Source organism: Salvelinus alpinus, chromosome 17 (assembly GCF_045679555.1).
Source record: "Salvelinus alpinus chromosome 17, SLU_Salpinus.1, whole genome shotgun sequence".
Taxonomy (NCBI): domain Eukaryota; kingdom Metazoa; phylum Chordata; class Actinopteri; order Salmoniformes; family Salmonidae; genus Salvelinus; species Salvelinus alpinus.
The window spans coordinates 23,838,609-23,850,891 of NC_092102.1; positions in this window are offsets into that span (position 1 = coordinate 23,838,609).

Genomic DNA, 12,283 nt, shown 5'->3' on the forward strand with positions numbered 1-12,283 from the left:
GTACTCTATACCATCTACTGCATCTTGCCTATGCCGTTCTGTACCATCACTCATTCATATATTTTTAAGTACATATTCTTCATCCCTTTACACTTGTGTGTATAAGGTAGTTGTTGTGAAATTGTTAGGTTAGATTACTTGTTGGTTATTACTGCATTGTCGGAACTAGAAGCACAAGCATTTCGCTACACTCGCATTAACATCTGCTAACCATGTGTGTGACAAATACAATTTGATTTGATTTGAGTTAGATGAGGGTTAGAGGGTTAGATGAGTTGGAACGTTAGCATGAGTGAATGGCATTACTATGCTCTAAGGCTATGGTTGATGAGGTTCTTGTTTTCCAGTGCAGAGTAGATAGTGTGTGAGCTAGTCTTATCATGTAGATGAGAGTGGAGGGGAGGGGTGGATAAGATGTGCATCATGATTGACATGTGTGTGTGTGTGTGTCTGTCTGTGTGTGTGTGTGCGCGTGTGTGCATGCGCAATAAGGGACAGGTAACTGCAGACAGGAAAACCAAAGGATATGCCTAATCCTGCTAAATCCTTCTTAAATGTATGAGTGCTCACATTACTAAAGCCATTATTGTCATATCATGCTATTATGTCATCAACTTTTACAGTTGTACTTAACTATTATCTGTCTGCGCATATACAATCACAAGTCTGTAGATGACTAGGCAGGTAGGATAATGGAGATGCCTCCCACATGTTCAGATGGTGACCTGTTTGAATGAGCTAACTGGGCTGGGTAGCTGCACACTCAGCAGTGGCTTTACTGTACAGAGCATCTGCACTAATCCCCCTATGATCATCTAAGATCCAGCCTTAGACAGACCTGGCAACCCACACAGGTACAGTCAGAAGATGAGATCTGGCAACCTCCCACACAGGTACAGTCAGAAGATGAGATCTGGCAACCACCGACACAAGTACAGTCAGAGGAAGAGATCTGGCAACCTCCCACACAGATATAGTCAAAGGACGACCGACCGCCCAAGACAGCAACCGACATAGAAGACCCTGACCTCAATGTGTAGCCGTACGCCAACATGGTTTATGCCTTTATCCCAGTCAGCATCTGACAAGGTCTAGAGGAGCGTCATAAATCTGGAGGTTTGTATTTTCACAAAGTAGAAAAGGATACTTATGCTAGATTAACATAGAACTTGTAGACTAGACACATGTTCGATCTTTTTAAGAAATGTTACGTGAAAATAAATCTATGTCTGATTCCTATAACTTTACCTTGACAAGCAAACAGACTAGATCAAATATGACTGCACAGTTGATGCTTTATTGAGTAATAGTTTACAAAACATTCAGACTAAGTACCACAGGCCAGGACCAGTCCTAAAACTTTTTCTTTTACTCTGGAGAAAATAAATGATTTCCTCTGAAAGAGATCAAAACGACCACGCCACTCTGAGCTCTCTGGGTCACCCTGGGTCAGCCAAGGTTACACTTTTCAGGGCAAAACAAATTGGTTATTGTTATCCAGCCTGCCTCGCTGCACTGTTGCCAGGGCCCAAGCAAAATACTTCATTTCAAACCTCCAGTGGAAGCAGGTTCAATTTGATACAAGGGGAAGAAAACACAATTCAACAGTTCAACATTCATACTGTTAACTGGAGGCAATTCCTCTTATTAGTGAGTTACAAATTACTAACATTTTGTACAAAATGAATGACTTAATGGCTCATGATGAACGGTATGGAATATGAAATACATAAAACACAAAATGGAAATTGCATTAGTCTGCATTAGTCATTCATTCATTGCTCATTTATTGCTCTGTGTTATCGCCAAAGAGAAAGCTGTTAAAACTTAATTATTTCCCTCTCGCGAACGGAGAATTCTAATGATATTATATAAATATAAGTCTGACACTAACTAGGAGCATTCTTTCCTATGAGAGAGCAACGTTGCAGACTGTCTCCTCCCGTAGTTTTTGTTTTTGGATGAAGGTGTTCACATCACGTCATTCCTTGGCAACAATAGAAAATACAAAAATAAATCCTCATTAAATCCACACCATATGCAGCATAATCCTGTCTGAAACGAAGCAATTAGGTCATTATGAACATCTTACAGGGGGTTATGAAAGAGGATGACTTTAAAGCCCATCAGTTTGTTTTGAAGTCTGTTTGGTCTGCTTGCCTGAAATTAATACAGATGACAACAGGCAGCTAAACGGGGGTCCACCTTATGTTCCCTGGGACCTTTGTTCCCTGGGCCCTATGTTCCCTGGATCCTATGTTCCCTGGACCCTATGTTCCCTGGACCCTATGTTCCCTGGGCCCTATGTTCCCTGGGCCCTATGTTCCCTGGGCCCTATGTTCCCTCAGTATCAACTTAATACATTTCAGTCAAAATTGGCACAACTGCTTATTGTCCAAATAATTTGTATTGTAATCAAATGTGGCCTTTTTTGTGGACAGAGAAGATTCAAATAATACCCAGTATGCTTTGAAAGAGTTCATTTTCACATAACATTTTCGTCATTTAGCAGACGCTTTTATCACACCATATTGCCATCACACTTCTGACACCATGCAGTAAATTTGGGGTGATATGGGGCCACAAAATTGTGAGCCGCTAATAAAAAAGAGTATAGAAAAGTATTTTGTATTTTTAAATTGCGTTATCACAAAATATATTGCATTTGAGTTCAGGCCAGTGACAAACAAATGAAAAAATACTCAAAAGTAATTGAAATACGTATTTCAAAAACATGTAACAAAAATTCTGCTCGTCTCTGTTCCATCATGCAACAGTGGATCAACTTACCAAAACCAACCAACATCAAAGGTGTAAAAAGTATAAGGTTGATGGAACATAAGGTAGAGTGCACATAGGGCTGATGCAACATGGGTTGAGGGAACATAGGGCTGAGGGATTATTGGGCCGAGGAAACATAGGGCTGAGGGAACATAGGGCCAAGGGAACATAGGGCCGAGGGAACATAGGTTGATGGAACATAGGGCCCAGGGATCATAGGGCAATGTAAACATAGGTTGAGGGAACATGGGACCCAGGGAACATAGTGGCAAGAAAAAGTATGTGAGCCCTTTGGAATTACCTGGATTTCTGCATAAATTGGTCATCAAATTTTATCTGATCTTCATCTAAGTCACAACAATAGACAAACATCGTGTGCTTAAACTAATAACACACAAAGTATTGTATTTTTCTTGTCTATATTGAATACATAATTTAAACATTCACAGTGTAGGTTGGAAAAAGTATGTGAACCCCTAGGCTAATGACTTCTCCAAAAGCTAATTGGAGTCAGGTGTCAGCTAACCTGGAGTCCAATCAATGAGACGAGATTGGAGATGTTGGTTAGTGCTGCCTTGCCCTATAAAAAAAACTCACAAAATTTGAGTTTGCTATTCACAAGAAGCATTACCTGATGTGAACCATGTCTCGAACAAAAGAGATCTCAGAAGACCTAAGATTAAGAATTGTCTACTTGCATAAAGCTGGAAAGGGTTACAAAAGTATCTCTGAAAGCCTTGATGTTCATCAGTCCACGGTAAGACAAATTGTCTATAAATGGAGAAAGTTCAGCATTTTGCTACTCTCCCTAGGTGTGGCCGTCCTGCAAAGATGACTGCAAGAGCACAGTGCAGAATGCTCAATGAGGTTAAGAAGAATCCTAGAGTGTCAGCTAAAGACTTCCAGAAATCTCTGGAACATGCTAACATCTCTGTTGACGAGTCTAGGATACTAAACAAGAATAGTGTTCATGGGAGGACACCAAGGAAGAAGCCACTGCTGTCCAAAAAAAACATTGCTGCAAGTCTGAAGTTTGCAAAAGTGGACCTGGATGTTCCACAGCGCTACTGGCAAAATATTCTGTGGACAGATGAAACTACAGTTGAGTTGTTTGGAAGGAACACACAACCCGATGTGTGGGGAAAAAAAGGCACAGCACACCAACATCAAAACCTCATCCCAACTGTAAAGTATGGTGGAGGGAGCATCATGTTTGGGGCTGCTTTGCTGCCTCAGGGCCTGGACAGCTTGCTATCATCGACGGGAAAATGAATTCTCAGGTTTATCAAGACATTTTGCAGTAGAATGTTAGGCTATCTGTCCTCCAATTGAAGCTCAACAGAAGTTGGGGAATGCAACAACAGAATGGCTTCAACAGAAGAAAATACGACTTCTGGAGTGGCCCAGTCAGAGTCCTGACCTCAACCCGATTTGAGATGCTGTGACATGACCTCAAAAGAGCAGTTCACACCAGACATCCCAAGAATATTGTTGAACTGAAACAGTTTTGTAAAGAGGAATGGTCCAAAATCCCTCCTGACCACTGTGCAGGTCTGATCCGCAACTACAGAAAACGTTTGGTTGAGGTTACTGCTGCCAAAGGAGGGTCAACCAGTTATTACATTCAAGGGTTCACATACTTTTCCCACCCTGCACTGTGAATGTTTACACAATGTGTTCAATAAAGACATGAAAACGTATAATTGTTTGTGTTTTATTAGTTTAAGCAGACTGTGTTTGTCTATTGCTGTGACTTAGATGAATATCAGACCAAATTTTATGACCAATTTATGCAGAAATCCAGGTATTTTCAAAGGGTTCACATCATTTTTCTTGCCACTGTAGGTCTGAAGGAACATAGACATGGTCCCGCTAAATGCAACAGTTGTTAAGTGAGTGGTAGGCTGTGGCTGGACTAATCATCTTCCACACTTAAAAGATCATAGTGGATCACACACTGTAGTGGAAACCTTTGGAGGCCTTCCTAACACTTTATTCCAATGGTCCTAACCAGACTGCACATCAAAGTTAGGACAACACCAGCAGTCCAATGAAAGTGGTCTGTAAACAGTATGTTGTCTTCCATCATCACATGATGCATAATAATATAACACAAATCAAAGTTTACTGGACGTGTACACAGTTCAGCAGATATTAAAACGAGTGCAGTAAAATGCTTGTGTTACTAGCTCCTAACATTCTCGCAAAAATGTTGAACAAGTACACAAATAATAATCAAAAAGTAGAACAATAGGTTACAGCCTCAATCATGACTGCAATTACCACACCGCTCTGTAGTCTCTCACTGTGCCTGTCTGCATATACAGCAGCTGTGAGGAGAGACAAGTCTGCATAGGCTCACGCAGACGGCTGCCTAACTACACATCTATCCAGCACAACCCTGGACTGCCCTCTAGTGGCAACATTGTGCTCACACAAGCTCTGAAGGTTGACCACTTGTTTATGGTCATGTTCACTGCTAAACGTTCTTGAACGTTGCAGATAGAAATACCATAAATAGAGCCGACGTGATTCCTTCTTCTACATGTCAGAGATGCATATTCTACATTGATAGTATATTTCTATCTGAACGTTCCAAAATGTTGCTGAACATGCCCTATGACAAATGTCTGTGCTCTTCTCATTGGCTCTCTCAATCGCAGTAGCCATTTAGAAAACATGTCAAACAAATGAAAACAATGATACCTTATGAATGTATACACTGGGTGTACAAAATATTAAGAACACCTTCCTAATATTAAGTAGCACCCACCCCCTTTTTGCCTTCAGAACAGCCTAAATTCGTCAGGGCATGAACTCTACAAGGTGTTGAAAGCATTCCCACAGTTGTGTCAAGTTGGCTGGATGTCCTTTAGGTGGTGGACCATTCTTGATAGATACACATGGGAAACTGTTCAGCGTGAAAAACCCAGCCGTATTGCAGTTCTTGACACAAACCGGTGCAAACCAGCTTGCTGGAGTTTTCAGGGACATATTCATATTAGGGACATATTCATTTAGTTAAGTTACCTTCCCTATGCCTGTCTGTTGTCCCCACTTGCTTCAAGATGTCCACCATTGTTCCTGTACACAGGAATGACTATCACCCCATAGCCCTCCTTTATAATCATGAAGTGCTTTGAGAGGCTAGTTAAGGATCATATCACCTCCCTCTTACCCGACACCCTAGACCCACTACAATTTGCATATTACCTTAACAGATCCACAAATGAAGTAATCGCCCCCCTCCTGTACTCCCTGTTCACCCATGACTGCGTGGCCACGCATGTCTCCAACTAAATCATCAAGTTTGCTGACAACACAACAGTGGTAGGCCAAATTGACCAGCTTCAATTTGCTTACCGCCCCAATAGATCCACAGACAATGCAATCGGTATCACTCTGCACACTGCCCTATCCCATCTGGACAAGAAGAATACCTATGTAAGAATTCTGTTTATTGACTATAGCTCAGCATTCAACACCATAGTACCCTCCAAGCTCATCATTAAGCTTGAGGCCCTGGGTCTGAACCCCACCCTGTACAACTGGGTCCTGGACTTCCTGACGGGCGGTGGTGAAGGTAGGAAACATCACCTCCACTCCGCTGATCCTCAACACTGGGGCCCCACAAGGGTGCATGCTCAGCCCCCTCCTGTACTCCCTGTTCACCCATGACTGCGTGGCCAAGCACGCCTCTAACTAAATCATCAAGTTTGCAGACGACACAACAGTAGTAGGCTTGATTACCAACGATGACAAGACAGCCTACAGGGAGGAGGTGAGGGCTCTGGGAGTGTGGTGCCTGGAAAACAACCTCTCACTCAACGTCAACAAAACAAAGGAGATGATCGTGGATTTCAGGAAACACGAGAGGGTGCACCCCCTTATCTACATCGACGGGACCACATCACTGACAAACTGAAATGGACCACCCACACAGACAGTGTGGTGAAGAAGGTGCAAAAGAGCCTCTTCAACCTCAGGAGGCTAAAGAAATTTGGCTTGTCACCTAAAACCCTCACAAATTTTTACAGATGCACAATTGAAAGCATTCTGTCGAGCTGTATCATTGCCTGGTATGGCAAGTGCACCGCCCGCAACCGCAAGGCTCTCCAGAGGGTGGTGTGGTCTGCCCAACGCATTACCGAAGGCAAACTACCTGCCCTCCAGGAAACCTACAGCACCCGATGTCACAGGAAGGACAAAAAAGTAATCAAGGACATCAACCACCCGAGCCACTGCCTGTTCACCCCGCTATCATCCAGAAGGCGAGGTCAGTATAGGTGCATCAAAGCTGGGAACGAGAGACTGAAAAACAGCTTCTATCTCAAGGCCATCAGACTGTTAAACAGCCATCACTAGCACATTAGAGGCTGCTGCCTATAGGCCTATACTAGGAATCACTGGCCACTTTAAGGAATGGAACACTAGTCACTTTAATAATGTTTACATATCTGGCATTACTCATCTCATATGTACAGTATATACTGTATTCTATACTATTTTACGGTATCTTAGTCACTTAATGTTTACATATCTGGCATTACTCATCTCATGTGTATATACTGTTTTCTATGCTATTCTACGGTATCTCTTCACTTAATAATGTTTACATATCTTGCATTACTCATACATGTACAGTTGAAGTCGGAAGTTTACATACTCTTAGGTTGAAGTCATTAAATCTTGTTTTTCAACCACTCCACAAATTTCTTGTTAACAAACTATAGCTTTCTGCAAGTCGGTTAAGACATCTACTTTGTGCATGACACAAGTAATTTTTCCAACAATTGTTTACAGACATATTATTTCACTTATAATTCACTGTATTACAATTCATGGATCAGAATTTGGAACAGAATTTTACATACACTAAGTTGACTGTGCCTTTAAACAGCTTGAAAAATTCCAGAAAATTATGTCATGGCTTTAGAAGATTCTGATAGGCTAATTGACATAATTTGAGTAAATTGGAGGAGTACCTGTGGATGTATTTCAAGGCCTACCTTCAAACTCAGTGCCTCTTGCTTGACATCATGGGAAAATCTAAATAAATCAGCCAAGACTTAAATTGTAGACCTCCACAAGTCTGGTTCATCCTTGGGAGCATTTCCAAACGCCTGAAGGTACCACTTTCATCTGTACAAACAATAGTACGCAAGTATAAACACCATGGGACCACGCAGCCGTCATACCACTCAGGAAGGAGACCCGTTCTGTCTCCTAGAGATGAACGTACTTGTGCGAAAAGTGCAAATCAATCCCAGAACAACAGCAAAGGACCTTGTGAAGATGCTGGAGGAAACAGGTACTAAAGTATCTATATCCACAGTAAAACAAGTCCTATATCGACATAACCTGAAAGGCCACTCAGCAAGGAAGAAGCCACTGCTCCAAAACCGCCATAAAAAAGCCAGACTATGGTTTGCAAATGCACACGGGGACAAAGATCGTAATTTTTGGAGAAATGTCCTCTGGTCTGTTTCGCCATAATGACCATCGTTATGTTTGGAGGAAAAAGGGGGAGGCTTGCCAGCCGAAGAACACTATCCCAACCGTGAAGCACAGGGGTGGCAGCATCATCACCAAGCATACTTCCAAAGTTGTGTCAAAATGGCTTAAGGACAACAAAGTCAAGGTATTGGAATTGCCATCACAAAGCCCTGACCTCAATCCTATAGAAAATTTGAGGGCAGAACTGAAAAAGCTGCGAGCAAGGAGGTCTACAAACCTGACTCCGTTACACCAGCTCTGTCGGGAGGAATGGGCCAGAATTCACCCAACTTATTGTGGGAAGCTTGTGGAAGGTTACCTGAAATGTTTGACCCAAGTTAAATCATTTAAAGGCAATGCTACCAAATACTAATTGAGCGTATGTAAACTTCTGACCCACTGGAAATGTGATGAAAGAAATCAAAGCTGAAGTAAATCATTCTCTCTACTATTATTCTGACATTTCACATTCTTAAAATAAAGTGGTGATCCTAACTGACCTAAAACAGGGAATTTTTACTATGATTAAATGTTAGGAATTGTGAAAAAACTGAGTTTAAATGTATTTGGCTGAGGTGTATGTAAACTTCCGACTTCAACTCTATGTACTGTTTTCTATACTATTCTACTGTATCTTAGTCTGTTCCGCACTGACATCGCTCGTCCACAAGTATATAGTCTTAATTCATTCCTACTTAGATTTGTGGGTATTGGGTATACAGTATGTTGTGTAATTTGTGAGATATTACTTGTTAGATATTACTGCACTGTCAGAGCTAGAAGCACAAGCATTTCACTACACCCGCAATAACATCTGCTTATCACTTGTATGTGACCAATACAATATGATTTGATTTATTAGCAACAACGACGAGACAGCCTACAGGGAGGAGGTGAGGGCCCTGGCGGAGTGGTGCTATGAAAATAACCTCTTCAGAAACGTCAACAAAACAAAAGAGCTGAACGTGGACTTCAGGAGGCAGCAGACAGAGCATGCCCCCATCCCCATTCAGCTCCCGAGTGGCGCAGCGGTCTAAGGCACTGCATCTCAGTGCGTGTCACTACAAACCCTGGTTCGATTCCAGGCTGAATCACAACCGGCCGTGATTGGGAGTCGAATAGGGCGGCACACAATTGGCCAAGTGTTGTCCGGGTTAGGGTTTGGCCGGGGTAGGCCTTAATTGTAAATAAGAATCTGTTCTTAACTGACTTGTCTAGTAAAATAAATCAAAACATAAAGGGGTCTCAGTGGAGAGGGTGAAGAGCTTCAAGTTCTTCAGTGTGCACATAACTGACAGCCTGACAGTTCTCTTATCAAGAGAACATCCTTGCTCATCCCTACTGCCTCTGATCTGGCGGACTCACTAAACACAAATGCTTTGTTTGTAAATTAAGTTAGAGTGTTGGAGTGGGCCGGCCCCTGGCTAGCAGTAAATAAAATAAAAACTAGAAAATCGTGCCGTTTGATTAATATAAGGAATGTGAAATGATTTATACTTTTACTTTTGATACTTGTGTATATTTTAGCAATTACATTGACTTTTGATACCTAAGTATATTTCAAACCAAATACTTTTACTCAAGTAGTATTCTGCTTGGTGACTTCCACTTTTACTTGAGTAATTTTCTATTAAGGTATCTTTCCACCACTGAGCATCAAAGCTGGGACTGAGAGACTGAAAAATAACTTCTATCCCCAGGCAATCAGACTGTTAAATAGTCACCACTAGCCGGCCTCCGCCCAGTACCCTGCCCTGAAATGAGTCATAGTTACTAGCCGGTTACCACCCGGTACGATACCCTTCACCTTAGAGATTGCTGCCCTATGTACATATGTCACAGTTTTGCTTCTTTCCCTCTCCACGACCCTACCTGGGCTCGAACCAGGGACCCTCGCCACACATCAACAACTGACACCCATGAGGCATCGTTACCCATCGCTCCACAAAAGCCTCTTGCGGAGGGGAACAACTACTTCAAGGTCTCAGAGCGAGTGACGTCACCGATTGAAACACTATTAGCGCGCACCCTGCTAACTTGCTAGCCATTTCACATCGGTTACACATAGTCATTGAACACTGGTGATTTTTTAAAAGTTTACATACTGTTTTACCCACTTCATATGTACAGTATATAGTGTACTCTTAGTCAAGGCTCCACTTACATACAGTGCATTCGGAAAGTATTCAGACGCCTTGACATTTTCCACATTTTGTTACGTTACAGCCTTATTCTAAAATTGATTAAATTGTTTTTTCTTCATCAATCTTCACACAATACCCCATAATGACAAAGCAAAAACTGGTTTCTGTATTTTTTGGGCAAATGTATTAAAAAATAAAAAACATTAATATCACATTTACATAAGTATTGATACCCTTTACTCAGTACTTTGTTGAAGCACCTTTGGCAGCGATTACAGCCTTGAGTCTTCTTGGGTGCTTACAAAGCTTACAAGCTTTGCACACCTGTATTTGGGAAGTTTTTCCCATTATACTCTGCAGATTCTCTCAAGCTCTGTCAGGTTGGATGGGGAGCGTCGCTGCAAAGCTATTTTCAGGTCTCTTCAGAGATGTTTGATCGGGTTCAAGTCTGGGCTCTGGCTGGGCCACTCAAGGACATTCAAAGACTTGTACGAAGCCACTCATGCATTGTCTTGGCTGTGTGCTTAGGGTCATTGTCCTGTTGGAAGGTGAACCTTCGCCCCAGTGTGAGGTCCTGTGCGCACTGGAGCAGGTTTTCATCAAGGATCTCTCTGTACTTTGCTCCGTTCATCTTTCCCTCGATACTGACTAGTCTCCCAGTCCCTACCGCTGAAAAACATCCCCACAGCATGATGCTGCCACCCCCATGCTTCACCGTAGGAATGGTGCCAGGTATCCTCCAGACGTGACGCTTGGCATTCAGGCCAAAGAGTTCCATCTTGGTTTCATCAGACCAGAGAATCTTGTTCCTCATGGTATTTGGGTCCTTCAGGTACCTTTTGGCAAACTCCAAGCGGGCTGTCATGTGCCTTTAACTGAGGAATGGCTTCTGTCTGGTTATCCTTCTGGACGGATCTCCCATCTCCACAGAGGAACTCTGGAGTTCTCTCGGAGTGACCATCGGGTTCTTGTTCACCTCCCTGACCAAGGCCCTTCTCCCTCGATTGCTCAGTTTGGCCGGGCGACCAGCTCTAGGAAGAGTCTTGGTGGTTCCAAACTTCTTCCATTTAAGGATGATGGAGGCCACTGTGTTCTTGGGGACCTTCAAAGCTGCAGAAATGTTTTGGTACCCTTCCCCAGATCTCTGCCTCACCACAATCCTGTTTCGGAGCTCTACGGCCAATTCCTTCGACCTCATGGCTTGGTTTTTGCTCTGACATGCACTGTCATCTGTGGGACCTTATATAGACAGGTGTGTGCCTTTCCAAATAATTTACAATCAATTGAATTTACCACAGGTGGACTCCAATCAAGTTGTAGAAACATGTCAATGATAATCAATGGCATCAAATCAAATCAACGTTTATTTGTCACGTGCGCCGAATACAACAGGTGTATTCACTGTAGACCTTACAGTTAAATGCTTACTTACACCAACAGTGCAAAAAAGGTATTAGGTGAACAATAGGTAAGTAAAGGAATAAAAACAACAGTAAAAAGACAATGGAAAATAACAGTAGCGAGGCTATATACAGTAGCGAGGCTATAACAGTTGCGAGGCTATATACAGGCACCGGTTAGTCGGGCTGATTGAGGTAGTATGTACATGTAGATATGGTTAAAGTTACTATGCATATATGATAAACAGAGAGTAGCAGCAGCGTAAAAGAGGGGTTGGCGGGTGGTGGGTGGCGGGACACAATGCAGATATTCCGGTTAGCCACTGTGCGGGGGCACTGGTTGGTCGGGCCAATTGAGGTAGTATGTACATGAATGTATACTTAAAGTGACTATGCATATATGATACACAGAGAGTAGCAGCAGCGTAAAATAGGGGTTGGGGGGGGCACACAGTGCAAATA